Source organism: Mustela erminea, chromosome 14 (genome assembly GCF_009829155.1).
Source record: "Mustela erminea isolate mMusErm1 chromosome 14, mMusErm1.Pri, whole genome shotgun sequence".
Lineage (NCBI taxonomy): Eukaryota > Metazoa > Chordata > Mammalia > Carnivora > Mustelidae > Mustela > Mustela erminea.
The window spans coordinates 45,018,117-45,046,068 of record NC_045627.1 but is presented as its reverse complement, the minus strand read 5'-3'; the positions used below and the strand labels follow the sequence as shown (position 1 = coordinate 45,046,068).

The following is a 27,952-nucleotide window of genomic DNA, read 5'->3' as shown; positions in this document are numbered from 1 at the left end:
AGTCATGGCAGGGGAAGGGGACCCCCCCCCATCCAGTACCTCCCTGGGCCAGGCTCAGACAAATGAAGCAGTCCAGTCCCTAGGAGGAGGGAGATCCACAAAGCTGTTGGACTGGTTTGCCCAGGATGGAGAGAACAAGAAATACAAGGTATAGAAGCCAAGAAACAAGGGTCAAACAGGGAGGGTCCTCCAGCATCAAGGGGCTGTGGTCTGGCACCCAACAGATCTGGCAACAGAGGGCGAGGGTAGGGGGCTGCAGGGAATCCAGGCCCCAGGTCTATACTATTCCCAGGTTGCTGAGGGGCAGTCCAACAGGCGGAAAATAAGAAGCCAGGAGATGCCGAAAAGACAAGGACACAGGTTTCTGTAAACGGGGCAAGCCACCAATCCTGAGAAACAAGCGTGAACAGTGAGGAGCTCAGGAGAGTGTGCGAACCAGGCTGAACGCAGGCTGCTGTAAGCCTCGGAACCCTGACAGACGTCTCTCTCCCTGACCAGACTTAGCCAGGCTCTCTGGAGCCCTCCGCTCAGCCAGGCCTGACCTTGGGCTTCCACCTCTGGCCTTGCAGAGTCCAGTCTCAGCAAGAATCCTGCTGAGTCTCTTTGGCCAGAATCCCTCGCCCTCCATGTTTGACCAGCTCCTCATCTTCCAACAACCCTTGGATAACAGTGGATCACCCTAGCCTGCCTTTGACAGAATCCTGAGATCTGTCAGCAAAAGATCTTCCTACCCTTTTCCATCCACCAACTCCCTCCATTCCACTCCTCAGCCATTAATCTCCACTTTCCAGGCTGTATCTGAAGTGGAGCCCAATCTCTCTTCCCTACTGCAAAAGCCCAGAGCAGAAGTCCTATCTACTGCACTAGACTTACAGAAAGTCCGCTTTACTGCTTTAACAAGTGTCCGAATAATTATTTAATTATTATTAAATAATTAAATATTAAATAATAATATTTAATTATTTCTTTAACAAAACGGAGCTCCAAGTCTTCCTTGACCCAAAATGTGGGAACCACCTGGTCTGGAGCTGGGCCTGGCCTCCCCACCAAGGCCCGGGGACAGAGCAATCTGCCTGGCCCTGGGGTAAAGGGCTGACATAAGACAGCCAATCTGCAGGCTGGCCAGACAAGGTGGAGGTCTCTTCATGACAACGGCCACTCAGCGGGCAAGCAGAGCCTCTCCCTAGAGCTGCCAGAGGCACAGAATGAGGCAAGTCCTGAGCACAGCGAAGGTGCCACAGACGGGGGATCACAAGGCTCCTGCTGCATAAAGTCACCGGCGGCATGAGCCGAGGCAGAAGGTGAGTGGGGCCCAGTCACCCCTCCTCAGGAAGCCCAAATCTAAACACGAGGTGGCCCTTTCCCTTAATGCCATCTTCCAATGAGCCCAGCTTTGCTCGGGTACCCCAAAGGCCTTCTAAGGCTGTGAGCCCAAGACCTGGCCTTGGAACCGCACGTCCTCGGATATGCTGTGGCCCTCAGCGCTCCCAGGCTCAGGACTCAAACCTCCCGATGTAGATGAGTTTCAGGGGACACGCATTCAATTCCAGCAGTTGCTAGGGACTCTTTTGTAGGTGTAAGGACTAGGAATTATTCCTCAAAGCCTTTTTTTAAAAGCTCTCTGGGCCCTGCAGAGTAGCTTGGCACAGGTCCCAGCAGCTGGTACACGTTGTCAGGGAAAACCCAGAGAGGTCATCAAACCTCTCCTCAGGCTCAAGTCCTGCCCGGCCCCTTGTCCTGGCCTGCCTCTCCCCAAACCTTAGCCCTGCAGGAAAGCCGGGACTCAGCTCTCCCAAATTCCAGAGAACACGCAGTCTCAGGCAGCACCACGAGCTCCCCTCTCATGAGGATCCCAGAGGCCACTTTAGAGCAAGTTGCCATGGCTCTGGGCCATAGAGCACGGGCTGGCAGAGTCCACTAAGAGAGGTGCCAGTTCCTTCAGTTATCCAGCTGATGGACACCAGGACTCCAGGCCTTCTCCCTGGCTTCTCAGGAAGGAAGGCAGAACAGATCTGGAGAAGGGAAGGGTTTAACCCCACCCTGCCCAGGCGCACTGAAGCTCAGCAGACCAGGCCTCCCAGAGGAAAACCACAGCACGGCAGAACCTGGCCCAGCCCCACCCCACCCCACCAAGCCCAAGAGTAGAGGAAGTGGGGTTCCCAGAATCAGCTGCTGGTGAACACTTTGCTGAGAACTGTCAACGTGATGGCAGCGGTCCCAAACCAGAGCGTCAGGCCTAACGCCGGGACTCGGTCCTGCTTCTCGGACCTGAAATGTATACTTGGGCTTCACAGTAAACCCATGAGAGACAGAAAGGGCAGATTCTTCTCTCATTACAGATGAGAACAATCAAGTCCAGGCAGGGGGGAAAAAAAATCAAAGACTTGTCCAGGTCCCTTGTCTGGCCAGCCTGCAGATTGGCTGTCTTATGTCAGCCCTTTACCCCAAGCTGGACAATGTCATTCGTCTTCATGCTTGATCGGCAGAGGCACCGAACACTTCCCACCACCAGCCGGGACTGTGCTGTTCCAACACAGGCACCTGCCCTTCTGTGAACCAAAAAATGTGCTGTTTGGTAGAAAATGAATGTGGGGGCATAATGAATACCCCACATTGATTCAGAGAGGACACCACAATAATGGAAGGTAAGACAAACAAGAAACACTGGCATCCACCTAGGCCGAAGATTCACAAAGCACTAGTTTCCATAGTACCCCGGGAACTCTGGTGACCAGCCAAGAGTGAAGCCATTGCTGTATACCCCCATGACCTCTCCCCCTATTCCAGATGGGAAAGCGGAGAGGACCTGAAAAAGGAGGAATCAGGAATAAGCATAGTAAGTTTACCCAGTACAGAAGCACCTGGGGTCTCACTACCTCCACTAGGGTTTCCTGGCCCTGTTGGAAGTCACCAGAGACAAAGCAGGTGACAAAGCCCAAAAGCCAGTTCCATAGCTTGGCTGGCTTTTTAATATGCCTCAAGGGGGGCTCGAGTAGAAAACTGCAATTAATGGAGGGGTTCTACCCCCTTTACAGCCAGACAACCATCCCAGTCCCACACTCAATCAATCTTGTTCTCCATGCGCTTCCAGCTTTTAGTGACCTCATTAACCTTTCCTACATGCCTACAAGCTCAGCCCCAGAGTCTCCGAAATGGAAGAAGAAGGGCAAGGCCTATAGGGGTGCCTCTACCTGTTCCTGCTTCTAGAAGAGATGGCTGCTCCACCAGACATCTATGGATAAAGCATGGGGAAGTCTAAGAACTTCAGCGCTGATGTGCCAGGGCAGTGAGGGGGAGCAGGAGCCCACTTCCCTCCCCATCGGCATTCATATCCCTCTTTAAAGGCCACCAGGACCCTGCAACAGGGGTCGTCATCCCAGTGCACAACCCTCAGCACTGGGCTAGAAGCTGAACATGTGCTTAATAAGAATCCACAGCCTGGGACTCACCACGAGTCCTTGGGCCCATAAATGAATGCATGAATGAGCAAAAGAAGACCCATGGAACTCAGGTAACTTGCCCAGGGTCAGAGGGCGGGCTGCCTCTGCAGACTGCCCATTACCAACCCAACCCATAGTCTCGCTCACCCTCCCTCTGCCCTTCAAATACGGAACCCCAATTCATCATTAGCCTCAACAGTGTTTCTTCAACTCCTGACCCATGTTTCTGATGACGCAGAAACGTGACACTCAGGCCTGGGCCTTGGGAAGAAGTCACAGAGCAGGAACGGTGGCAGGCAAAGGGTAGGGAGTCAGTGCTACTGACCAGATGTCTCCAGTCCTCTTCCTCACCCCACGCTCTAGGGGTCTGTAAGTCCACATGGCTGCTTCCGCCACTGAAATGCCGCTTCTGGGCAGGAGCCTTAAGAGCCAGGGTGAGACTGACAGCACTCTCTGTCCCTCTGTCCAAGGGTCTAGAATGTTCCAGTTAATCAGCATGGGTTCGCAGTAGAACAACAGAAAGCACATATGCAATGGATATGGTGTGAGCAGTAAATAAACTGCTGCTACTTTAAACCTCAGAGATTTGGGGATTGTTATGACAGCAAACCCTGATCTATCTAGACAGATAGAGGCCACAACTCACTCCCCAAGCCTCCCTGCCTGGCAGTGCTGGGCTTCCCATTCCCTGGCCCAAGGGAGGCAAAAGCTACATCAGCAGTGCCTCACCAGGGGGTCAGGGATGCAGGCTGCATGCCCAGACAGATGAGATGCTTTCTGAAGCAGGGGATCAAAGGATCCTGCACTAAAGGACTTACCAGCTCCACTCTGGGCCAGCCTTGTGCAGCGTCCTAAACACCTTTCATACAAAGGCTCTGTTTACATTAGAAATGACGAGAGTAGCTCACATTGAGACCTAGAGCAAGTTACTCTGTGACCTCTCTACAACAGTGTCCTTCTCTATCATATGGGATGGATACATTATGTCGGTCCAAGAGTTAAATGAGTTAATGTGAGTAAAGCTTCCAGGATAGTGCTTGGTATACAGGTCCATAAAGAGTAAGTCTCAGGGCACCTGGGTGGCTCAGTCGGTTAAGCACCTGCCTTCAGCTCAGGTCATGATCCCAGGGTCCTGGGATCCAGCCCAGGATATCAGGGTCCCTGCTCAGCAAAGAACCTGCTTCTCCCTCTCCCTCTGCCTGCTGCTCTGCCTACTTGTGATCTCTCTGTCAAATGAATGAATAAAATCTTGTTTTAAAAAAGAGAGAGAGTAAGATTCAATAAACTCACTGTTAAAGCACTCTCAAACCTTCTATAGAATGGCTATAAACTTTCCATAACCTCCACTAGGTCATAACTGCAGCACAGGTTGCCCAGGACGGGCACAATGGTACTCTGTAGGCTCCACCAAACTGAAAACCATCACATCCCTGAGTTCACAGTGACCTAAGGTAGGCTTCAGGAAATGTCTCCAGAACCCAGGGCTCCCAGAACTCCCTGGTCTCCACTATCACCATGACCTGCAGGGCAGGGCACAAGGATTGCCCTCCCACTCTCAAACATGGGAAACCCTCACCTGTCCTCAGAGATTATCACAGCTCCCTGGCTGGTAAAGGAAGGGAACTTCCCTGGGCAGCCAACCCTCCGTAGGCCCTTCTCCCTCATACCTTTTCTTCCTTGAGGCAGCTACCTTCAGAAGCACCAGTGGGTCTGGAGTCCTGCTTGCCTGGATAGTGCTACTAAAGCTGAGATCAAGCCCAGATCAATAAAACATCCGAGAGCACCTACTACCTATGTCCAGCCTGGGTTCCAAGACCACGGGGAGCTTACGGGCCAGTGAGGGAGTCGTGAGCCTGGAACAGCACCTGCGAACAGCAGCTGGCCCCTCTCGTATCCCACAGACTATCAATCATGCTTTGTTAAATGACCTGAAGGTCACATTTGACGGTCCAAGCAGTGCAGTTCAAAAATGCAAAGATGGAGACATCAAGAATTCTCCAGCTGAAGGTGGGACAACAAAAGATGATGAAGTTAAGAAGGGAGGGAAAAATCCCTCTAGCGGCCTGTCTCCCAGACCCTAGGGATCCTCAGACTGGGACAAAGTTTGGAGAGAACTGAGAGAGGAGCTAGAAGGGCCTATGAGACCAAGAGAGGAGAGGATGCATTCTGAGGGTGCCAGAGCCCAGGAGGATTCCTGGAAGGAAGGGTGCCTCTGCCAACCACAGGGCTAGTTGGAAGTAGAAGGGATCTAGGGGTGCTGGGGGTCCTCCAAGAGCCCAGACGCCAGGTTTCCCTTCACAAATAGGGAAGAGTGGCCCAAGCACCTAGCCGGCATTAACTTCCCCTACTTTGAGGTCAAAGGGTAGGAGGAAGGCTACTTTTTAGGATTTGGCAGGCAGCTACACCCACTCCTATGAGCCCAAGCAACCCCCATCCGGAAAGGAAGACCTCTAGAGAGCAAACCACTGGAGAGAGCACACCAGCAGAGGCTCCCATGTAACACCCTGTACTCACACCCCCCCCCCCCCCCGCAAAACACCTGAAGCATGTCCCAGAGGTCCCAGGACTGAAGTCCCTACAAACACACACACACACACACACACACACACACACACACATCCTACCCACTTGCAACACCACCGCTACACACACAAACTTCCTACCCACTGCATCATCACCCTTATACACACACACACCCACACAAACACACACCCTGCCGGCACCACCACCCCTCCATGCACACACACTTCCTACCCACCCGCGCCAGCACTCCTCCTCGGCAGGAGGAGCGGCGCGAGACCAGACAACTCCGTAACCACAGACCCAACTCCACCGAAGCTCTAGTTAGGTCAAGAGCGGGGCTTTGCTCCCAAGCACCCCTCACACGACCCACACGAAGAAGCTGGCTCACCCACCACCTACTCAAACCCGGGTCGCCCCAAATCCGTGCAGGGCAGAGTGGGGCCCATCGCCGGAGTGAACCACTCGGTGCACACCCACCCCCGGGCGGGGGAGGGGACGGTCCTCCCAGGTCTGCAGCACCCTCTACCCCTGGCCGGAGCTCTGGGGGGGGCCGAGGGTCCCCGGCCGAGCCAAAAGGAGTGTCCCTCCCTGGATTCGCTGTCGGGGACAGGGTGCAGAGCCCCTACAGGCTGCGGCGGCGGCAGTCCGGCCCCTCTCTCCCCGAGCTCTCCCACCCCGCGCGGACCTGGCACGCACCCGTCCGCGGACTTGGGCAGGACGCGGGCAACAGAACCCCCAGAGCCAGGCTGGTCGACCGCCGCGGTTCCCACTCCGCCCGGCGCCGGAGTTCGGCTCAACGGGGTCCCGGCCAAGGCCTCCAGCCCCTCGCGAGCGATCTGGTCAGACAAAGCAAGCGCCGCCCGCGGGGCCGCCTACGGGGCAGAGGCGAGGAAGCCGGAGGGGCAGAGCCCGAACCTGGGGAGCAGTCCTAGTCCCCAGAGGGCGCTCGGCGGGGGGGAGGGGGTCTGCCTCAGACAATGAGGGGGACAGGGCCCGACGCTCCAGCGGGGGCTTCGCGCTCCACTCACCCGGGCGCGGCTGCGGCGGCTGCGGCGGCGGCGGCGACGGCGGCGGCGGCGGCGGCGGCTCGGCCCGGCTCGGCCGAGGAAGTTAGAGCAAGTTCGGAGGCGCAGAGTGGGAGGGCGCGACTCGGGCAGTCCGAGAGATGGGGGCGGGGCACGGAGGGGCGGGGCCGGGGGCCCGGAGAAAAAAGCGCCGCTTCCCTGCGCGGTACAGGCCACCCCGCGCGCCTTGGGCCCCGCCCCCGCCCCGCCCCCGCCCCACCCCCGGAAGGCCACGCCCTGGACCCGCCCCTCCCGCCTCCGGCTCGCCCCTCCCCCAAGCCGCCCGGCCTTTCCGCCCGCGCTGCCGCCGAGGCGGCGGCGGCGGGGCCTGGTAGTCAGCCCGCCCCTTTGTCTCGCTTTGGGGCCGCGGGGAGCGCTCGACGAAGGTGTGCTCCCCCGGGTCCCGACTGCCTTGCGGACGACTTGGCTGGTCCCCCCCACCGAGCTTGCAAGAAACCCGAGTTGGTGGGGGCCGAGGGGAGGCCACATCTCAAGGGGTACGGGGGTGACGGGTAGGGGTGAGCCAAGGATTAGAAAAATGGCCGTATTGAAAATAAGAGGCGGGGCCCCTGACTGGCTCAGTCGGTAGAGCAAGCGACTTTTGATCTTGGGGGGTCTTCAGTTAAATCCCCGTTGTGCATAGAGCTTACTTAATAAAAAGGCAGAGAGAGAGAAAATAGGTGCTCCTGCCTGGCCTGGCGGGGGAGGGGGGATGCTTCAAGATAAGGGCAGTAAGTTAATATTTTGCACTTCTTTGCACACTGGGCAGCAAAGACCTGCTCCTTCTTGTCTTGGTGCTAAAAATACCAACCTTTCTTTGGACTGCCTGCTGAGATTTGTTCCTAAGATCTGTCCTGGGGAGATGGCTGAAAGCACTCTTGAGGAACGAGGGAGACTTCAAGTATAGCTAGCTTGCACAGGGGTGGTCAGGCAGCTGGCTAGGTACTGGCTGACCTCAGTGGTCTCCTCCCGCCTATGAAATGAGACACAGGCGCAGGCACTCTGACTCTAAAACTCTTCCAGGGGGAAAAGAGCTGGGTGGGCCACAGAATAGTGGCCACATTCTAGTACAAGCAACCAACAGGTGGAGTCCTATGCAAGGAGAAGATCTTGCAATGCAGACTGTTCAGTCCATTCCCCGTTGTTTTTATTAAGGGGGAGGCAGCCTCCCTGTGACATCCCAGGCAGCTCCGGGACCTCCTGGTGAACCTGTCCATTCAGTCACCCATAAGCAGATAACTGAGTACTTGATCGAGTGCCTCATCTGTGCCAGGTCCTATATGATGCTGAGGATACAACAGTAAACAAGACTGCTGAAGCCTCTTGTTCCATAAAGCTTACTTTTAGTGGGGAAGACAATTACAAGTTGAGATAAATGCTGGAACAAAAGCAAGGGGCTAGGATAGAGAATAGGAGCCGCTTTCCACGGAGCTGGCAGGGAGAGTGTTTTTGAGAAGGAAACGCTGAAGTCAAATGGATGAGGAGACAGCCTGGGGGAAAGCCAGGCAAACACCTTCCAAGGCTGCGAGCAGTATGTGCTGAGGCCCTGTAAAAGGTAAGCTTCGGGCCTGAGAAGGAGCTGCCAGAAAACAGTGCAGCTTGTAGAGCAAGCCTGTGAAGGAGGATCAGGATGAAGTGGGGAGATGGGCAGGGCATGCGAGACTGTTTGGGGATGGAGGCTTTTTATTAAACCATTGAAGGGTTTTATGCAGAAGACCAACATGTTCTGGTTGACTGCTGTGTGAAGAACACACTGGGTGGGGGCGCCTGGGGGGCTCACTGGGCTAAGCCTCTGCTTTCCGCTCAGGTCATGATCTCAGGGCCCTGGGATCAAGCCCCACATGGGGGGGGGGGGGTCTCTGCTCAGCAGGGAGCCTGCTTACCACCCCCCTCCCCGCCCTGCCTGCCTCTCTCTGCCTAATTGTGATCTCTGTCAAATAAATAAACAAAATCTTAAAAAAAAAAAACAAAAACACTGGGTGGGTGGTAGGCAGAAAGAAAAGCAAAAAGACAATTAGACTGTTGTGGCAGCCCAGGCCAAAGATAATGTTGGTTTGGACCAAATTGTGGCCACAGTAAGATGAGTAGTTGAGAGAAGCTATTTTGGACATGAACTCAACAGGACATATTGGTAGGATGGATGTCACAGGAGGAAAGGGATAACTTTCAAATTTATGGCTAGAGGAAGCTGGTAGACAGGGCCTCATTGGTTGGATAAGGTAACCTAGAAGAAAGGGACTAGAGCTCAGGGAGAAGCATCAAGAATTCTGCTTTAGCCGCATTGACTTTGAGATGTCCATCAGGGACCCAGTTCAATTGTTAGACTAGGAGGCCTGGGCTGGGGGTGGGGCTTTGGGAGGCATCATCTTCCAGATAATAAAGGCTGTGGAAGGCTGAGGAAGTTACTTGAGTGAGCCGGTAGTGGCAGAAGAGAGGGTTCAAGAGGAATCCCGAGGAGCCAAAGGAGTCAGAGCAAGAAAGGCTGAGGAGGCAAGAGGAGAACCAGAGGCTGCTATATTCCAAAGACGGAGAAAGGAAAGATTTTCTAGAACAGAGTGGTCAGCTGTGTTAGATGCTACTTAAAGCTCAGACAAGATGAAGACAGGGAGCGATCCTTGGACTCTGGCAACATGAAGGACATTGGTGACTGTGAAAAGGATAGCGTTCCTGGAGAAGTGGGGCAGGAGCCAGACCATGGCGGAACTATTATGTTTGGCCAGCTTGTCTAATAGGGAACAAGAAAACTGGGAGGGGTCTCGAAGCGGATGTGGGCTCACAGGAGACTTTGGCCGAGATCGCTAGATGACCCTAATAGCTATTCTCCCCCTGGCTACATGGCTCCCCAGAATAAAAACAAGTGGTCAGACTCCCTTGCGGCTAGGTGTGGTCATATGACTTAGTTCCGGCCATCCCGCAGTAAGGGGAGGCTTCCATGAACAGCGTCTGAGAACTAGCTGTAAAGGGCTGTGGTGCTCTCTCCGCATCTGCTGCTCTTCCCCGCTCACTGGAGAACGTGAATATGTGGCCTGAGCTCAAGGAACCATATTAGACCTCGAAGTGGACGGCATATGCTGAGGATGTTAGTGCCACCAGTGAGACTACATCTGGGTTCCTAATGTTCAGGGAGCCACCACACCGGCTCTGGGATACCTACCTCTTGACTTTGTCTAGGAAAGAAAGAAATTTCTGTCTTGTTTAATCCTCTGTTTTCTGATGCCAGTAGCCATTTTTGGCTTTAACTCTTGTTAGAATCCTGAGGGCTTTGTTGAAATATGGAAGTTACTACAGCAAGTTTATGGAGTGATAGGGATGATCCAGGATGGAAGGCAGGAGTGAGGACTCTGAAAAAAGGGAGAAGGGCATGGGCGCCAATGGAGAGGACACCTCTGATGAGGAACACCTCCACCGTTATTGAGGGGGTATGGAGGCAGAGATGTTTCCAGTGAAGTCGGCCTTGGAAAGGCAGTCATTCACACCTGATGATATCTGCTGAATTCTAGATGTGAAGGAGGTCCTGAGCTTAGAGCCAGGAGGAAGGAGAGAGTGAAGCCACCATGACAAGTCATGGACTAGCCCTGGAGCTCCTGCCAGCCTCAGCAGCCTCTGAGAGACTGCCCCCTTGTGGACAAGTTGGCCACGCTGCAGCAGGAGAGGAAGAGGATGAAGAAGGCCCCCCCCCCCCCCCCCGGGTGGCCCAGGTGGTTAAGGGACTACCTTTAGCTCGGGTCGTGATCCTGGGGTCCTGGGGATCGAGTCCCGCATCAAGCTCCTTGCTCAGCAGGGAGCCTGCTTCTCCCTCTGCCTGCCGCTCCCCCTGCTTGTGCTCTCGCTCACTCTCTCACATGTGCCCTCTCTCTAGCAAATAAATAAAATCTTAAAAAAAAGAGGGTGAAGGAAATGCCCACAGAGCCCCCATGGCCTCCTCCAGCCCCCACCAGGCCTCACCTGACAGTTACTTATGCCATTCCCAGCTTCCATATGAGACCCACCAGGCTTTACCTGACCCATTTTATCTGTGTGGCTTTGGAGCCTCAGGGATACTCAAAGCAGAGCAGGCCCATTTTATTTTCCTGGTTTAAAAAAATAAAAAGAATCAAGAGACCGACAGCCCCAGTTCCTAAAAGGGCTGGCTGTATTATAACCCGGGACTTCGTTTCCAGGCCAGCCCCTGGAACTGTAATTACCAAGAACACAGCTGAATTATATAGTGCAGACTACGAGCCTGAGATATGGATTGTGGGAACAGAAACCAGTGCAGGAAGGAAGAAAAAGCAGCTGAGAGTTTCTTCTCCTGTTCCTGAACCTGTAAATAAAATGTTAACTGGCAGAGCTTGGTCTTAATTGTCCCCTGATGTCCTCCTTACCCCTCTGGCTTGGTCGAGTTCCAGTTTTGGTCCCAGGGCTGCCTTTGATCTTCCTGGACTCCATGCCGAAACTCTGTGGACCGGCTGCGGGCAGGGAAGAGGGAGGAAGCAGCTTGAGCAGAAGCAGGGCTCGGTGTTGAAGTCTAAAGGTAAGCAGGGTGAGGTCCAGTCAGAGCTCCACAGTGCAGTACTGGGAACTGGGGATCACTCCTTCCTTCCTGAAACGTTCGTCGCCCTTGACTGGTAACACCATGCTTCTGGCTCTGCCTCTACCTCCCCGGCGGCTCTTTCAGTCTCCTTGGTCCCTGTCCTCTTTCTCTTCCTGATCTTCTCCAAGTCTGTGTTCATCAGAATTCCGCCTTGGTCTTTTTCCCTTCATATCTCGCAGTCCCAGGCAAATTCCAATTTTTCAGAATTACATTTCCCAGCCTCCCTTGGAGCTAAGACTTGCCATGTGACCTGACTTGGCCAAGGAGACATGAGCAGGTGGCTGTGGGGATTTCTGGGAAAGTTTCACTTTCCTAACACAGGTGCTTCTGCTCTGCTCTTTTTGCTCTTCTGCCTGTCTGGAATGCATGTGGGAAGGAGAGCTGGAGCAGCCGTCTTATGACCAGAAGCTGGCTCTGAGGAGGACAGCTTCCTCAGTAAGGAGAACTCCAGAGCAGACCTACAGGGTAGACCTGGGACCTGAATGAGAAGCTTGTCCAGGAGGTGACCTCCCCGTGCCCTTCCAGCCCTGCCTGCCTGTGAGTCACCCATACCTCAATCACTTCAAATGAGAGAAGGTGATTTTGCCAAGAGGAAGCCCCCAGAGTGGCCAGATAAGACGTGAGAGGGAGGGAACAGATCAGAAAGGTTAAGTAAGACACAGACCCATGAGACTGCCTGCATTCAGCCCCCAGCTCTGTCCCTGGAAGTTTGGAAATAAGGGACGCACACAGAAAGTGAAAGTCACCTGACAGTATAAAAAGTGTTCCTTCTGGAATAATCTCATGTGAACTGACCTTCACAAAGCCATGCATTTATAAAACAAACGTGGGAAGTAGTCCCGGGGAGTGACGCAGCCCTAAGTGGTAGAACCAGAACCATCAGCTTTATGTCCAACCTTCCACCCAAGACTGTGCCCCCGGGGAGTCATAAACCCAGGGCTTTGGGAAGCTGTTGCCTCCCTGGGACGTCTATGCTCAGGCCCAGCCAGGAGTAATCCTGATAGGACCCTTCCCCCCCAACCCCAGAAAGGGGAGAGAGAGGTACCCCTGCACACCCCCTGAAGCAGAGCAGAGCATAGGTGGGTGCTGCAGGCATCATGGGTGCCTCTGGGTCCCTGTCACAGCTTTTTGCTGGTCCCATGAGAGAGCGAGTGCGGGGGGGGGGGGGGGGGGTGCGCGGGGGGAGAGCTTGCTGTCCCTGGGGAGTTTTGCTGGGCAGTTCCTGCCATGTGCTCACACTGCCATCTAGGGGCAGTTGGCTGAAACGAGATTATCCAGCCACTGCCGGGTGTGTATGTTGGACCTGGCCAGGAGGGCTTCTCAATCCTTGTCTGACAACGGGGATGCCGCCTTCCTGGAGCTTTTGTTCTCTTGGCTCTCCTATTTACCTACCCAGGAAAGACCACATATTGCACACCCAACTCCTTAAGAGTCTCCTGATAGCCCCGTAAGTGTTGCTGCTTTTCCCAGACTGCACTGACTTCCCTGCTCCCTCACCTCTACAGGCTCTGTGAGGTCTCAGCCTTTCCTGTATCTTTCCACGTCTTCTGTAACTGGCCATGCTTCACATTTATTGACAGTCTTGCTCTCTCTCCTGAGCTGCCGCCCCTAGACTGTCTAGAATGACAATCTGACCCCGTCAGCCCTCTCCCCTAAATCATTGGAAGTTCTTTTCACTGAGTGTTCTACAGAGACTGACCAGCTCTGGTCACTGTGACCACATCACAGTGACCGCCCTCACACTCACTGACCCGGCCTCCACCTCCAGTGTGGTGGCGACTGCACACACCAGCCTTCAGGATCAGGTTTAGAATCTGATTGCTCAGGAGGGAATTGCCCTTGGCAGAAGGAAGCAGCCTCCCCTCAGGCTCTGGGGCTCAATGTTCACCAAAGCCCCCGGACAACTGAAGAGTGACCCCAGCCCCTGCCTCCCCACCGGGTCAGTTGAGGCTTCCCTTGGAATGGCCTCGCAGTTCACCCCCTCCATACTATATACCCCATCCCGTTTCCCCCACTTCCTGCTCACAAGTCGCTGGATACACTTCTGTTTCCGACGTGCCTGGCCTCCACACACGTCATCACCTCAGCTCAGAACTCCTTCTGTCTATTCCCTTTGACTGTGTGAAGATGCAAGAAGTAGAAAACCCCTCAAGCTAGTCCCTTAGTCAGGCTCTTCAGAATAGGTCTCCACATCACTGGCTCCCAGAGCATCATTCCAACTCGGATCCTGATGTCTTGCTTTGTTTCTGCTGCTCAAGCGACTGCTGGCCAGCTGGCCCCCAGCTTGCCCAGGGTTCCTGCCTGGCCTCTGCCCACTGCCTCCTCTGTCTTTGGCTTTTGCCCCCTTCCTTTCTCTGAGAGGCACATGCAGTTTCCCCAAATGAGTTGCTGGTTGCTTCAGTCAGCTGTCACCACCCACATCCTTTCTTGGGCAGAATTTTTGTGCCAGTCTTGTAGGTGCTTGGCCAGCCCATAAGGTCCTGATTTAGAGCCTACGATCCACCCCAGGTCCAGTCACTGTGTCCAGGGTGGACGGTTTGTGACATGGGGATCTGGTGAGGGGCCTCCCACGGGAGGTATAACATGCCAGCTTGCTGAGATTCCCCAAGAAAGGGCAGTGATGCGTGCCATATGGGCACATGTCTACCCTGTCTGCTGTTAGGGTTGCTGACTACAGATAATAAATTCAGATGCATGCATTCACATTTTGTGACCAGTCTTAGTATGAGTATGCAGATCCGGTTTTTTAATGACTGTATTCTTACTAGTCGATATTTAAAGGCTGTTAAAATATTTATGAGACTGAATCATTAGAATTAGGAAGAGCATAATTGATTACATGTAATGTTTCAGTTTTCGGGGAAATCTACTTTGTTAAGATAAAAATTCAATTTATTAGTTGTAGAAATAATACAGGCATACCTCATCTTGTGTTTTGCTTTGTGAGGCTTTGCATTTACTCCATTTTCTACGAATGGAAGCTTTGTGACCACCCTGCAAAGAGGAAGTCTCTTGGGGCCATTTTTCCAACAGCACTTGCACCCTCTGTGTTACATTTGGTAATTCTTGGGATATTTCAGAGTTTTTCATTATTAGTGTGATTGTTAGACTGATCTGTGATTGGTAATCTTTGATGGTACTATTGTCATTGTTTTGGGCACCATGAAACACTCCCATATAAGACAGAACATTCAGTTGATAAATGTTGTGTGCGTCCTAACTACTCCACTCATTGGCATTCCCCTGTCTCTCTTCCTCTCCTCACTCTCCCTGTTCCCTGAGATACAACCACCTTGAAATTAGGCCAGGGATGCCTGGGTGACTCAGTCGTTAAGTGTCTGCCTTCAGCTCCGGTCATGATCCCAGGGTCCTGGGATCGAGCTCTGCATGAGGCTCCCTGCTCTGCAAGAAGTCTGCTTCTCCCTCTCCAACTCCCTCTGCTTGTATTTCCTCTCTTGCTATGTCTCTCTCTGTCAAATAAATAAATAAAATATTTTTTAAAAAGGACAGAAAGAAATTAAGCCAATTAATAACCCTCCAATGGCCTCCAAGTGCTCTGGTGAAAGGAAGAGTCAATCAATGTAACAAACTTCATTGTCATCCTGTTCTAAGAAGGTGCCACAGCTGCCCCACCTTGATCAGTCTCAGCCATACTGATCAAGGTGGCACGGAGGCAAAACCCTCCACCAGCCAAAAGATTACAACTCACTGAAAGCTCAAATGTTGGTTCATGTTCTTTAGCAATAAAAAATTTTTTTAAAATATTTTATTTATTTATTTGACAGACAGAGATCACAAGTAGGCAGAGGCAGGCAGAGAGAGGGAAGCAGGCTCCCTGCCAAGCAGAGAGCCTGATGCGGGGGCTTGATCCCAGGACCCTGAGATCATGACCTGAGCCAAAGGCAGAGGCTCAACCCACTGAGCCACCCAGGCTCCCCAGCAATAAGTATTTTTTGATTAAGGTATGTACACTGGTTTGTTTAGACATAATGCTGTAGCACCCTTCCTAGACATAAGTAATAAACCATAGTGTAAACATAATTTTATATGTACCAGGAAACCAAAAAATTCACTTGACTTGCTTTATTGTGATATTCGCTTTACTGTGGCAGTCTTGAACCAAACCTGCAGTATCTCTGAGGTATGTCCAAATGGGAATATGTAAAAGAAATGCTGTTTCCATTTTCCTCCATTGTACATTAGACAAAATGTGCACATTAGACAAGAGCTAGATGTGTTTCTCTTTGTGCACGGAGCCCCTTGGGCATTAAAGAACAGCTGTGGGGAGCCCCATGGGGTGCCGGGAGCCAGTAGAGGGAGAAGGACCTGTACTGTCTGTACATTGGGGGATAGGAGGGTGTCTGTCCTGGGCTGTGCCACCTGGCCCAGCTGGGACCAGTGGGAGGAGCTGGGCCGTGGATTGAGTTGAAGGGTTCACTGCTGGTGGCGTCCCCAGACCTCACCCCACGCAGCCCTGAAGTCGGCTCCATGGTTCTCTTGAGTCAAGAAACCTGAGGAGGAGCCAGATAAAGGCAGCTGAGACCTCTGCCTGGCAGAAGGTTCAGAAGCTCCTTGCTTCAAAGGGCAAGCTGCACTGCCTACGCTAGAAGCTGGCCATGTCTCCAGGCGCAGTTTCCCAACCCTCAAGCCCGAAGGCTGCTGGTCTCCTCCTCCCTCCCTGCATGAGCAGTGCTGGGGAAGGGCTTGGCAGCAGAACTGGCCTTCTCTCCCCTAAGCAAGACTAGCACAGTCAGGAAAGGTACAAGGAAGGCTGGGTGCCAACTAGGTCTACTGGCTCCAGAAAAGCAGCTCTCCCACATGTTTATCTGAATTTGCATTTCTCTTCAAGCCTCTGCCCATGCAGGCCAATGGGGCTTCCCCAACTCCTCAAACCATACGAATTTTGTACGGTTTGCTGTGGCCTGACTTTCACACCACACATATAGCCCTCTCTGAGGGGGTGAGGGCAAGGTCACAGAAACTTCTGGTCAGTGAACAAGCTGCTGAGGTTTACTAAGCATGTAGGGTACTATGTGCTTTTTCGGTACTTTGCAAAAATTTTTCAGTACATTGTTAAAAATGTTGAATTAGCCAAAATCTATAAAGAACTTAGCAAACTCAACACCCAAAGAACAAATAATCCAATCAAGAAATGGGCAGAAGACATGAACAGACATTTCTGCAAAGAAGACATTCAGATGGCCAACAGACACATGAAAGTGCTTTATATCACTCAGCATCAGGGAAATACAAATCAAAACCACAATGAGATATCACCTCACACCAGTCAGAATGGCTAAAATTAACAAGTCAGGAAATGACAGACGAGGATGTGGAGAAAGAGAAACCCTCCTACACTGTTGGTGGGAATGCAAGCTGGTGCAAACACTCTGGAAAACAGCATGGAGGTTCCTCAAAATGTTGAAAATGGAGCTACCCTACAACCCAGCAATCTCACTACTGGATATTTACCCTAAAGATACAGACATAGTGATCCAAAGGGGCACGTGCACCCGGATGTTTATAGAAGCAATGTCTACAATAGCCAAACTATGGAAAGAACCTAGATGTCCATCAACAGATGAATGGATAAAGAAGATGTGGTATATATACATGATGGAATATTATGCAGCCATCAGAAGAAATGAAATCTTGCCATTTGTGACGACATGGATGGAACTAGAGGGTATCATGCTTAGCGAAGTAAGTCAATCGGAGAAAGACTCCCTTCTCTCCCCTGAGATCATATCATATGATCTCCCTGATATGAGGAAGTGGAGATGCAACGTGAGGGGTTAAGGGGATAGGAGAAGAATAAATGAAACAGGTTGGGATTGGGAGGAAGACAAGCCATAAGTGACTCTTAATTTCACAAAACAAACTGAGGGTTGCTGGGGGAAGGTGGGTTGGGAGAGGGGGTCGAGGTTATGGACATTGGGGAGGGTATGTGCTATGGTGAGTGCTGTGAAGTGTGTAAACCTGGCAATTCACAGACCTGTACCCCTGGGGATAAAAATATATTATATGTTTATAAAAAATAAAAATTTAAAAAAATGTTGAATTAATCAATGCATTCACATGGAACAAATGAGAGTTTAAAAGGGACATTTTGCTCCCACCTGTATCCCTAGCCACCAGTACCCTGTTCCTAGAGACAAATACTGTTACCAGTTTTTCTTTCTTTTTTTTTTTTTTTAAGATTTTATTTATTTATTTGTCAGAGAGAGAGAGCATGCGCACAAGCAGAAAGAGTAGCAGGCTCCTCTGCCAAGCAGGGAGCCCGATGTGGGGCTCAATCCTGGGACGCTGGATCATGACCTGAGCTGAAGGCCGACACTTAACTGACTGAGCCACCCAGGCATTCCTGTTACCAGTTTTTCAAGTCTTATCCCATCAATATGATACAGCAGACACTGCTGGTTGAAACCGCAAATCCATTCTATTTTCTTTTTTTTAAGGATAGAGTCACCAGTGTTTAACAAATATAGAGCCATCCTTGAGAAAAACTACATTTCCCAACCACACTTGCAGTTAAGCACAGGCCTGAGTCCTGCCTGAACAATGGGATATAAGTAAAATTGATGTCCTCCTCTTTCAGGTTATATCTTTTTGGTTTTTTTTTTTTTTTAAGCTTTATGTATTTAAGTAATCTCTGTACCCAACATGGGGCTTGAGCTCACAACCCCAAGATCAAGAGTTCCATGCTCCTCTGACTGAGCCAGCCAGGAGCTCCCTTTATACTAATGGAAAGAAGTATGTTTAGTATTTGTCAAAATTCAAAGTCATTTCATGATGAAAACTCTCAACCAATTAGGTATAGAAGGACTGTTCCTCACCATAAGAAAGGCCATATATGACAAGCTTGCCACTAACCTCATACTCAATGGTATAAAATTAAAGCCCTTTCCTCTAAGATCAAGAAGAAGACAAGACTCACCCACTCTCACCATTTCTATTCAACTTATTCCTGGAAGTCCTAGCCATAGCAATTAGGCAAGAAAAAGAAATAAGGCATCCAGATCAGAAAAGAAGTAAAATTATCTCTCCAGATGACATGGTATAAGAAACCATAAAAACTCCACCAAAAACTTCTAGGACTAATAAATGAATTCAGTAATGTCACAGGATGTAGTATCATGCAGAAAAGGAAAAAACCCCTCAAATTATTAAAATCATAAATAAGAGAAGGACCATTATTATGAACTTTTCAGAAATAAAAGGATGATAATAGAAAAAAAGAAAGCAATCCCATTTATAGTAGCATCAAGAAACAATAAAATATTTAGGAATAAATTTAATCAAGGAGACAAAATCTCTCTACACTGAAAACTGTAAGACACTAATGACAGATCAAAGAAGACAAAAATGCATGGAAAGATATCCCATGAATTAATATTGTGAAAATGTCCATGCTACACAAAACAATCTACAGGTTCAGTGTAATCCTTATCAAAACTTCAATGGCATTTTTTACAGATATAGATAAAACTACCCTAAAATTTGTATGGAACCACAAAAGACCCTGAATAACCAAAGAAATCCTAAGGAAAAAGAACAAAGCTAGAGGATCACACTTCCCGATTTCAAGCTATATTACAAAGTTATAATAATCAAAATAGGATAGAACTGGCACTAAAAAACAAGCATATAGATGAGTGGAATAGAGTAGAGAGCTGATGAAATGATTGTCTATGTGGGGTTTTGTTTTGTTTTTTTTTAATAGATTTGTTTTATCAAGTTGAGGAAGTTCCCCTTTATTCCTATTTACTAGGTTTTGGGTTTTTGTTTTTTTTTTGAGGGTTTCTATAAGGAGTGGGTTTTGGATTTTGTCAAATGCTGTTTCTGCATCTGTTGATATGCTCATGTAATTTTTTTTTTCTTTAGCCTATCGTGATGAATTACATGAATTGATTTTTGAATGTTGAACTGCTTTCTACACCTATGATGAATCCCACTTGTTTATGATGTATAATTCTTGGTATACACTGTTGAATTTAATTTGCTAATTTTTTTAACATTTTTACATTTATGTTTATGAAAGATATTCGACTGTACTTATCTTGTAATATATTTTCTAGTTTTGGTATTAGAATTCTGGCCTTGTAGAATGAGTTAGGAAGTATTCACTCTACTTCTACCTTCTGAAAGAGATTGTAGTGAATTGGTATAATTTCTTCTTTAAACGTTCGGTAGAAATTCAGCAGTGAACCCAGCTGAAACTTATGCTTTCTGTTTTGGAGGGTTATTAATGATCACTCAGTTTCTGCAATAAATATAAGCCTATTCAAATTGTCTGTTTCTTCTTGTGCGAGTGTTGGCAGATTATGTGTTAGGTGGAAATTGTTCATTTCATGTAGGTTGTCACATTTGTGGGTATAGAGATGTTCATAGTATTCCTTTATTATCCTCTTAGTGTCCAAAGGGACTATATTAATGTCCATCCTTTCATTTCTGATGATAGGAATTGGTGTCCTCTCTCTTTTTTTACTTAGTCTGGTTGGTTACAGGCTTACCAATTTTAGGGATCGTTTCAAAGAATCAGCTTGTTGGTTTAGTTAATTTTCTCTATTCATTTTTTGTTTTCGAGTTCCTTGATTTCTACTCTAATATTTATTTCTTTTCTTCTGCTCTCTTTGGATTTAATTTGCTCTTCCTTTTCTAGTTTCCTAAGGTCAAAGCTTAGATTAATTAATTTTACATCTTCTTTTCGGATATATGTATTCAGTGCTATAAAGCTCTTCTAATCACTGCTTCACTGCATCTCACAAATTTTAATAAGTTGAGTTTTCACTTTCACTTAACTAAAAATATTTTCACTTTTCTCTTGAGATTTCTTTGTTGGCCCATATGTTATTTAGAAGTGTGTTGTTTAATCTCCAAGTATTGTGGGATTTCCAGCTATTTTTGTGTTATTGATTTCTAGTTTAATTCCACTGTGGTCTAAGACCAGACATTGTATAATTTCTGTTCTTTCAGATTTGTGAAGTTGTGTTTTATGCCCCAGGCTGTGATCTATCTTGGTGAATGCCCCATGTGAGCTGGGGGAGAATGCGTCTTTGCTGCTGTTTGATGAAGCAGTCTATAGATGCTCATTATATCCAATTGATTGATGATTATTGTTGAGTTCGATTATGTCCTTACTGGTTTCCAGCCTGCTGGTTCTGTCTATTTCTGACACACAGGTGTTGAAGTCTCCAGCTCTAATAGTGGATTCATCTATTCCTCCTGTGGTTCTGTCAGTGTTTGCCTCATGTATTTTGATGCTCCCTTGTTAGACACATACACATTAGGATTTTTTGACTTTTTGGAGAGGAATGCCTGTATTGTATGTAATATCCGTCTTTATCCCCAATAACTCTCCTAGCTCTGAAGTCTACTATGTCTGAAACATATTAATATAGCTACTTTTGTTTTCTTTGGATCATGTTAGCATGATATATCTTTCTCCCTCTATTTACTTTTAATGTATATGTATCTTTATATTTAAAGTGAGTCTCTTATAGAAAACATACAGTTGGCTCTTGTCTTTTCATGCACAGATATAAAGCCATCCTTGAGAAAATCTCTGTTCTTGATAGAGTTTGACCATTGCATTTAAAGTGGTTATTGACAGGAGTGCCTGGCTGGCTCAGTCAGTTGGGCACCCAGCTCTTGGTTTCAGCTCAGATCATGATCTCAGGGTGGTGAGATGGAGCCCTGCACTGGGCTCCACACTCAGCACAGAGCCCACTTGAGATTCTCACATTTTTCTTCCCCCCTGCCCTGCCCCCTGCTTGTGTGCATGTGCACGTGCTCTCTCTCAAATAAATAAATAAATAAAATCTTAAAAAATAAAGTGGTTATTGATATAGTTTGATTAGTACTATCATATTTGTTGCTTTTTTTTTGGTCCTTGTTCCTATTTTGAACTTCCACTTTTTTTGTCTTTAGTGATTTTTTAACTGATCATTTTATGATTCCATTTTCTCTTTCCTAGTATATCTGTTATTCTTCCTTTTTTCACTTCTTTCAGTGATTGCCCTAGAGTTTGAAGCATACACTTGCAACTCATTCAAGTCCAGTTTCAAATAACTCTACACTATTTCATGAACACTGTGAGAACCTTATAATAACAAAATAATCCTAATTCCTCCCTCCCACCCGCTGCATCATTATTGTCATTCATTTTACTTATATATAAGCATAAATATAAGCATATATAATTGAATGTACTGTTACTATTATTTTGAACAAACCTATCTGTTAGGTCAATTAAGAATAAGAAAAATGTTCTTATTTTACCTTCACTTATTCCTCTGATGCTCTTTTTTCCTTTCTGTAGATCTGAGTTTCTGATCTATGTCATTTTCCTTCTCTCTAAAGCAGACATCCTTGCAAAAAGTCCCCCAATTTATGTTTGTCTTAGAAAGTCTTTATTTCACCTTCATTTTTGAAGGATAATTTCACAGGTTACCAAATTTTAGGTTGATGGTATTTTTCCACATCAACCCCTGAAAAATTACACTCCACCCTCTTCTTGCTTGCAAGGTTTCTGAAGAGAAGTGGGCTGTAATTCTCATCTTTTTCTTTGATAGGTAAGGTATTTTCCTCTGATTTTTCTTTCCTTTTGATGCTTTGCAATTTTAATAGGATATACGCAGTTGTAGGGTTTTTTGTTATTGTTTATGTGGTTTTGTTTGCCATCCATCCTGCTCAGTATTCCTTGGGTTTCTTGATTCTGTAGTTTGGCGTCTGACAATAATTTGGGGGAAACTTTCAGTCATTATAGTTTGAAATAGTTATCTTGTTTCTTCTCCTTCTTGTATACTTTCTCATTGTGCCTATGCTATACCTCATTTTTAGTTGTCCCCCAGTTCTTGGATATTCTGCTCCATTTCTTTCAGTCTCTTTTCTTTGCTTTTCAGTTTGGAAAGTTTCTCTCAAGATATCCTCAAGCTCAGTGATTCTTTCCTCAGCTGTGTTCAGTCTGCTAGTAAGCTCATCAGAGATATTCTTCATTTCTATTGCAGAATTTTATATCTCTAGTTTTTCTTTTTTAAACTTTCCTAAATGTCCATTTCTCTGCTTACATTGTCTATCTGTTCTTGCATGCTTTCTACTTTAACCATTAAAGCCTTAGCATATTTATCATAATTGTTCTAAATTTTCAGTCAGATGATTCCAACATCCCTATCGTATCTGAGTCTGATCCTGATGCTCATTTTGTCTCTTCAGACCTGGACTTTTACCATTTAGTATACCTTGTAGCTTTTTCTTGATGGCTGCACAGGATGTAGTGGGTAAAAGAATTGTTGCAACAGCCCTTTAGTGATATGGTGATAAAATTTAGTAATGTGTGTGTGTGTTGGCAGGGGACCGTGCTCTATAGTCCTGTGATGAAGTGTAAGGCTTTTATTGAGCCTGTGCCTCTGGCCTGTGAACTTCACAAATGCTACTTAATGCACCCGAACCCCCACCAACCCCCATAAATGACACAGGATGGCCACAGTTGGTCGTGGTTAGGCATTTCCCTTCTTGCCCATGGAAAGCGAGAGCCTGCTGGAGTTAGATATGGTAGTCCCTTCTTATTTGCAGGGGGTATGTTCCAAGACCCCCAGTGGATATCTGAAACCATGGATTGTACTGAACTCTATATATACTGTGTTTTTTCCTCTACATACATACTTAGGATAAAGCTCAATTTATAAATTAGGCACAGTAATAGATTAATAATAATAACTAATAATAAAATAGAATGATTATAACACCATACTGTAACAAAAGTTATATGAATGTGGCGTCTTTCTTTCAAAATATCTTATTGCCCTCTACTCACCCTTCTCGTGATGACATGAGATGATAAAATACCGACAGGATGAGATGAAGTAAGGTCACTGACATAGGCATGTGATGTAGCATTGGGTTACTGTTGACCATGTGATGATAGGTAACAAGGGGGATCATATGCTTCAGGATTGTGGTTGACCATGGGTAAATGAAACTGTAGAAAGCAAAATCACAGATAAGGAGGACTACTGTATTTCTCTTTCCTGGGTCAGTTAGGTTCTGATAAAATGGCATCAGGTTAGGCTCCAGTTAAATGGTTTTTCCCCAATAGTTTATTGGTCTTTTGACTTTGTTTATGGTTGTCATGCCATCCAAACTCTATTATTTATTCAGCACCAGGCTCTGTCATGATAGCTGGGGAAATTGGAGTGAAGAAGACCAACACATCCTTGCTTTCCTGGAATGTCCAATGCATTGATCCCATGGAGGACAGAAAAACAACACAGAGATCTGGGCTGTAGGTTTGGTCCTGATGAAGAAACTGTGCGGCCTGTGACTATGCGGTACAGATGGAGAAATGGGCCTAGAAATGGAAGAGCCCAAGGTTTCATGGTGAATTGGTGGTCCAGTTCTGGAGGCTTAGTTAGAGCTCTATTCTATCAAGAAAGCTCTTCCTGACCACCATTGGATCTTATAATATTGTCTCCACAGAACTGTTTTCTTTCCATAAAGTAAGGGGTAGGATCAAGATTGGAACTGATTTGGTCTGTGTTAGGGAACATTTAGAGTAGGAAACAGACCAGCCCATCCTGCTGGATGAACAGTGTTGATAAAGGTCTCATCTGCTAGGGGGAAGTTCTGTAGCCAGTTTCCCTATAGGCAGGGCCAGCAAGGCATTTCTTGACCTCTCCCACACCATTGCTAATTACGGCCAGACCAGCCCTGAGGGAGTACTTCTGGAATGAGATTTTTTCATCCAATCTTTGGTTACTTTGAAGCGACAAGGGCAGGTTAAATGCTTACTTCTTTTTTTTTCTCCCAGGTTTTAAAATGAACTGATTTCTTATCATCATCTGAAATTTTTCTTTTTTTTTAGGGTCATTATGACCTTATGGTTTTAAATATATCTGACATGCTTTAATCAATCGCAATTACAATACTCAAATTGCCCCTTCTTTAGCAAGAAAGAGCTTTCTCCCAGTGGATCCCAGGTCCATCCTTTCTACAAGCTTGCAGTAGTTTTTGACAGCTTGATTCACATTTGGTACAACAAGATGTTCCAGGCTTCTCTTGTGTACTTTCTTTCCCAAGCCTGCAGTCAGCCATTTGGAGTCCACTGGATATCAGAAGAGCACAGCCTGAGCTTGGCTGCCTCGTGGGAGAGTTTCTTCATGTTTCCCAGATGAACAACATGGAAATCAGGGCAGGGTTTCTCTTGCCTAACTCTGCAACAGATACTCTGTCCAGGGGTGCCTGGCTGGCTCAGTGGGAGGCGCATGTGACTCTTGATCTCAGGGTCGTGAGATTGAACCCCACGTTGAGAGATTACTTAAATAAACAAACTTTAAAACAAAACAGAATAAAATAAATAAAACATGCTCTGTCCAGGGCTTAGACATAAAAAGGGAAAATTCCGTGGACTTCTCGGATTTCACAGTCATTTCTCAATTGAAGGCAGTGGTTTTCCACCTTGCCTCCATAGTGAAATCCCCAGAAAGCTTAAAAAAAAAAAAAAAAAATGCTGCCTGGGTCCATCCCCAGACATTCTAGGATGTGTCTTGAGCAATAGGGTTTTTTACAGTGTAAACCAACCAGATGGTGCTCAACCCTGGTTGCAGATCGTTTATCATTCCATGTGTTTTTACACTTCACTATGTGTATATGGAGCTCTAAACAATACTGTTGCACGTGTCTTAAAAATGTACGAAAATTGCATCCTATTGAGTGTACCTTTGGGAAGCTGGTTTTTCACCCAAGCACTGTTTGGATGTATCTGGAGTTGATACTTACACCTCTGGTGGGTTCACTGTAACTCCTGCCCCACTTCTCAGGGCTTTCCTCCCGCTCATCATCTTCCATCCCTCTCCTGCAAAATTCATTGCAGTTAGTTGCTCAGGCCCCAAATCTTGGAGTCATCCTTGACTTTCCCTTTCATCCCACATGCTATTGTTCATGAGATCCTCTTAGCTCTGCCTCCAAACATACCTGGGATGTGACAGTTTCTCACCCCTCTTTTGGTAGCACCTGGTTCCACTCACCATCATCTCACCTGGATTTGTGCAACAGCATCCTAAGTGGTCTCCCTGGTGGAAACTTTTACAATCATTATCTCAAAGCATTCTGGATAATAAAAATCAGATCACGTTACTTCTCTTCTCAAAACCTTCCAATGGATACCCATCTCTCTCAGTAAAATTCAGAAGTTCTCACCAGGAGTCGCCATGCATTTCTACCATCTCCGCACCTTCTGATCTCATCTTCCTCCTTTCCTCCCTTACTCATGTTGCTCTTGCTTTCTTATTGTCCCTTGAACATAACAATCCCATCCCCACCACTGGGCCTTTGTATGTTGGTGCTGTCTCCTCTGCCTGGAATGTTCTCTCACCAATATTCATAAGACTGTGAAAATTAATAAAAAGAAACTTCATTAGAGTGGGCAAGCTAGAAGAGGGAGCCCTAGCACTCAATGTCAATTACAGATGAAAGGGTCAGTAACAAAATCACAACAGGAAAGAATCATCAATTTCAATCTTTAGATAAGCTATCTAGCTGATCTCCTGCTAGCTGAAGTAGTCTCAGCCTGCTACTTCCCCGCCATCTTGACTCCTCCTCCGAAATTGCCTAGAATCATCAATTTCAAGCCCAAACAGGAAAATATGTATATTCTGTCTCCTATAAGAAATTGACAACTCCTTGCAACTCAGCCAGTGAGAAACATTGTCACCCTGAAGCCTTGCTTTTCTCTGATGTACTTTGGTTCAAAAGAACTCCTCCCAGCTTCTTTCTTGTTCTCCATAAAATAACATTCCACTCTTTTGTTGCACTTGCCTATGGGTTTTGCCACAGCTTGTGTGTCATGAATTGCAGTTCTCTGCTACTCCTGAATAAACCCATTTTTGTTGATTAAAACATACTTATTTTTGAGGTTAAGAAGACCTGCTTTCTTATTTCTGCTAGGTGTCACATTTTATGAAAGAGGTCCCCTCTGGCCAACTGTCCCCAGTAATACGTACATCCCATCACTCCCTGTGCTCTTACTAAATTATGGGAAGAACTGACTCCTACTTTCAACTAGTTTATTGGGTTGGCCTGGACCACCATTACGTAATGCAGAAGAGTAACAAGGTATACCCGGGAAAAAGCATGTCCTTGAATGGATTACCCACTCACCCCCAGATTCAGGGATCCCTCCCACAATCATACTCTATGGTAATTGCTTTAAAAACAAACTAACCTCAAAAGAGACCCTTATCCTTCCTCTTCCTCCCAAACATAAACTCGCAAATATATACCTGCCTACTTGCCCCATGGGACATAAGCAAAATAGAATAGAGGAGAGATCGCTCGGGCTGCGGAGTAGTATTCATTCAGTCTGGACCCTCTGATCCAATCTACCCTCTTCACACACAACCTCCTACACACTCTTCCCCAGAGCTCACCTTCTCTACCAGCCCCCCAGCTCTCTATCACCACAAACATGCCTGGCTCTGAGAAAACGGGCACTTCTTTCCAGCGCCCCCCTCCCCGACCGTAAAGTAGTTTTATTTTAAAATAGCTATTCATGTGAAAAGGGCACTCCTTTTGAGAAATCCAGGTATGGGGCAAGAAGACGAATCACGTAAGCAAAACTGATTGGACTCCTCCCTGTTCTCCCATACCTACTATTTACCTTTCCTCTGGTTATATCTTGGTTCAGGGACTTGATTTCTGCCTGAAATGACATCTTCATCCAAATCTCCACCTTGAAAATTCAGTTCCGGCCCAACTTCCCCCACATCCACGTCCAAACTATCCCTGAACCTTGCCCCCAGAAGACTATTTTTCAAACTCATCAGGGTTTATCAGGAGCCCCCTGGTTCTGGGTAAGTTCTCCTAAAGGTATGAGTGCTGGTCTTGCAAACTTGACATTGAACTCTTTGTGGATGGTTCTCAACCTTGGAATTTTGGAATCATCCTGTAGGTTTAAGAAATATTGTTGCCTGGGTCCTAGCTCACAGATTCTGATTTAATGAGCCTGGGGGTGTGAACAGGCATCAAAATTTTTTTAAACCTTCCTAGGTGGTCTTACTATGTATCCAAATTAAGAACCATGGGCTTTCCAGCAAGGACTCTTGCTTGCAATCGCTTGGTAGTTTGCATTATGATGGATTATCAATTCCTTTTCAAAAAAAGAAAAGGTAACCTGCTAATTAATGCTCGTTAAAGGCTGCTGAAACTTCAATGTCCAAAGCCCACAGACACTAATGTCTTTGATTTGTAGGGTGTTTTAGATTCTTGCTTCTCGGAGTGTGAGCCATGGACCAAGAGAATGCCAATTCCATCAGGAGCTTGTTAGAAATGCAGAAACCCTGGCCCCAGCCCAGTCT

General features: G+C 47.5%; 1 protein-coding gene and 1 long non-coding RNA gene across 2 annotated transcripts in view; one reads left to right on the top strand and one right to left on the bottom strand.

Moving 5' to 3' along the window:
• TSPAN14 (tetraspanin 14) overlaps positions 1 to 7,160 on the bottom strand; it is a 53,215-nt gene extending 46,055 nt beyond the window's left edge. The window contains exon 1 of the mRNA XM_032311946.1: positions 6,992 to 7,160. The gene's annotated coding sequence lies outside the window, so the exon portion shown is untranslated. The remainder of the gene's footprint in view (positions 1 to 6,991) is intronic.
• A 3,702-nt stretch (positions 7,161 to 10,862) lies between these two features.
• The window catches only part of LOC116572723, a 32,779-nt gene continuing 15,689 nt past the window's right edge, over positions 10,863 to 27,952 (top strand). Inside the window, exon 1 of the long non-coding RNA XR_004278495.1 lies at positions 10,863 to 12,137. This is a non-coding gene — a long non-coding RNA (uncharacterized LOC116572723). The remainder of the gene's footprint in view (positions 12,138 to 27,952) is intronic.